This window comes from Schistocerca nitens, chromosome 9 (genome assembly GCF_023898315.1).
Source record: "Schistocerca nitens isolate TAMUIC-IGC-003100 chromosome 9, iqSchNite1.1, whole genome shotgun sequence".
Lineage (NCBI taxonomy): Eukaryota > Metazoa > Arthropoda > Insecta > Orthoptera > Acrididae > Schistocerca > Schistocerca nitens.
In genome coordinates this window covers 236,077,036-236,080,409 of record NC_064622.1, presented here as the reverse complement: position 1 = coordinate 236,080,409, position 3,374 = coordinate 236,077,036, and the positions used below count along the sequence as shown (strand labels likewise).

The 3,374-nt window shown below is 41.8% G+C and overlaps 1 non-coding gene across 1 annotated transcript; it reads right to left on the bottom strand.

Annotated features, from left to right (window-relative positions):
- Window positions 1-2,477: 2,477 nt before the first annotated feature.
- Trnas-cga (transfer RNA serine (anticodon CGA)) lies at window positions 2,478-2,554 on the bottom strand. Its single transcript has one exon. It is a non-coding gene; the product is annotated as a tRNA-Ser (tRNA).
- Between the last annotated feature and the right edge of the window lie 820 nt (window positions 2,555-3,374).

The following is a 3,374-nucleotide window of genomic DNA, read 5'->3' as shown; positions in this document are numbered from 1 at the left end:
GCAGACAAAACCGTAGCATTGATTGTAACATTGTATGTAGAGTTATTTCTATATATTCTATTCACAAGCGCTAATACGACCTTTCTACAAAGAGTTCACTTTCCTTCTTTGTATACTGCAGATCATATGGTTCATCGCCTGCCTAGTAACAGTCGGTAAAAACCACTCTTCTTTCAGATGATTCCTCAAAAGGATGTGTAATTTGTTTTACTATTATTCGAAATGTAATCCGCTTTTATCGTCACGTTACGTTTGTACATAATACAGGCATTTACTGTTATTAAATCCACTACAGATACTGAAAATAGTGTAAATAAGAAGCAAGGTGTACTACAAAACGTTATTAGGAAGACTATGGTAGATAGTAGGACATTATTAACTTGTCTCAAAACGATCGTGATCCCTAGAGCTTTTGATCTCATGAGCAATACGGAACCCAACGTGCAGCACATATTAACAGAAGTTTGCTACTAACATCACTAAGTAACATCTTATCCGTATCCACCACCGGCGACATTATTTTGGTACAGTGGTAGCTTCCCCATTACAATATTTCCATTCGCTGGTAAATCCGGTGGCGTATTCATCTGCCTATAATGTTACTCCAACACCAAAGGCTCACGCGTCATCATATCATAAAGGCGGACACCTTACAGTGTCAGCGTATATTACGAAATTCATACCATGAACAAAAAAGAGTATTGTCAATTTAAGTTTTCTCTCATAAATTCCTGCACGTACTTTTAGGAAACTGATAATCATTTGTACATGTCAGAAACCACAAATACTATTCTTATCCATAAAAACACCATCATCATTCCTCCGATCCCTTGCCTATTCATACGAGTACCTCTATTGATAATGTATTTATTGCACAGAAAATAGAGCCGCGCGGACAGAAACAGCGCAAGTCACTCCTCTTTATAAATGGAGTAAATGAACGGATACACAGTTACATACCAATATTACTGAAGTCCGTTTTGCAAGACCCTAGAGCATGTTCTAGCGCAAACATAATGATATTTCTCGTGGAGAAGCAGATCCTCAGAAAGAAGTAGCACAGGTGTAGAAGTAAGTTGTTATATTGAAACACAGCTTGTTTTATTGATATACTACATTTTGAAAACAAGAGTTTCAGCGGAAGTGGTAGATTCAGTCTTCTTACGGTTCCCAAAGATGGTCGACTCTGTGTCACACAGTGGACAGCTAACCAAAATACGACTACAAGGAATTTCTCCTCAGATATTTGACTGGATCGACGAACTGGCTAATAGGGTTGGCTACTCGAGTTATTTGACTAACAGAACCCAGCACGTCATACTGGACGGCGAGTATGCTAAAATCTAGAGTGAAACCTCCCCTTAGAAAAATTTATGGATTACTGTAGTGTTAAGACCCTCAAGTTATTTGATTTTCAAACAGCTGAGCAGAACTGAACGTACACACACATTTCTCTCTTATTTTGATCAACACTAAACTGACACATAATATTTCTAGCGCAAGGTAATCTGACTTTCAATAATCCCTACAAAAGCATGGCCCTGACTATCAATAACGTATACCTTTCATGAATTACTTACCTCACAAAAATCTTCGTTACTCGAACTACTGCAATACAGCGTGCGCCAATACTGCATAGCTGAATAAAAGATTCTAACTACTGAAGGCACTATCTACTGATAGGCATAGTTCGCAAATGAAAGATTTTGATAGGGAACAAACAATATATTTACCTTAATAGTGTTCAAAAGTCATAATATATACATATCAGTTCATGACATCCAGTCTTACAAATTTACTGTCTCTGAAGGACGCACGTCCAGATCATCCGCTCTCAAAACTCCGCCATCTCTCTCCCCACATCCACCACTGCTGGCGGCTCACCTCCAACTGCGCAACGCTACGCGCTGCACATATCCAACTGCCCAACACTACAATAGCGAATATTCCAAAAATGCCAACCAGCCACAGACTGCAAACAGCACTGCCAGTGATTTTCATACAGAGCGCTACGTGGCGTTACCAACATAAAAACCTAAACAGCCTACTTACAAGAGAAACGACATTGACGTCGAGAGTAAAAATTGGAAATTTGTGGTAAGGACTGCAGGACCAAATTGCTGAGGTCATCGGTCCCTAGGCTTACGCACTACTTAATCTAACATAAACCAACTTACACTAACGACAACACGCACACCCACGCCCGAAGGAGGACTCGAACCTCCGACGCGAGGGAACCGCGCGAACCGTGACAAGACGCCCCTGACCGCACGGCTACTCGGAGCAGCACGTCGAGTGTGCCGCTAGGAAGCACGTAATAGAACCTCAAACTTTCTGAATTCACACAGAAACTATTTATAAAATATGATCAGCAGCAATACACCATTAATGTATAACGAATCTGTTGTCAAAGGGAAAGTATCGTGGTTGGGTGATCGTAAAGAGAAATAGAAAGAAACGACCTGGCAGATTAAAACTGCGTGCCGGACCGAGATTCGAACTCGGGACCTTTGCCTTTCGCGGGCAACTGCTCTACCAACTGAGCTACCCAAGCACGACTCACGCCCCGTCCTCACAGCTTTACTTCTGGCAGTACCTCATCTCCTAGCTTCCCAACTTTACAGAAGCTCTCCTGCGAACCTTCGGAAGGTAGGAGACGAGGTACTGGCAGAAGTAAAGCTGTAAGGACGAGGCGTGAGTCGTGCTTGGGTAGCTCAGTTGGTACAGCATTTGCCCGCGAAAGGGAAAGGTCCCGAGTTCGATTCTCGGTCCGGCACACAGTTTTAATCTGTCATGAAGTTTCATATCAGCGCACACTCCACTGCAGAGTGAAAATCTCATTCTGGAGAAATAGAAAGACTTGGAGAAAACGTCTACTTTGTGTACATAACAGCAAATTCGTTTAAATGATGAAATTTATTCCCGAACTGCGAAGACTGTACGACATTAGCTATAAAACTTAATGGAAGCAAATGAAAATTTTTGCCGTACCGATACTCGTACGCGGAGTTCCCGCTTTACGTTAGTAGTCATCTTAGTTGCTTCAGCTCTCCGATTACTCGAAAACAGACACTGGTACATATGGGAGCTTGGGTCTGCTCGGATAGCCGAAGCAATTAAGCCGATCGCTCACGTAAAGCGGGATATGCGGGTTCGAGTCCTGGTACGGTACAAACTTTCATTTGTTTCTAGTAAATACTGCAGCTGCTGTCGTCCATCTGTGCAGTTTCCGAATACGTTTCGTAATTGAATACGGGTATATATAGTCAGCAGTGTCCTTTACTTCGGCAATGCATGTATGTCAGAAGGAACATTGCATCAAACTTCACAATGTCAAAAACAGACACTATACTAAACTATTTAAATTTTGGCTC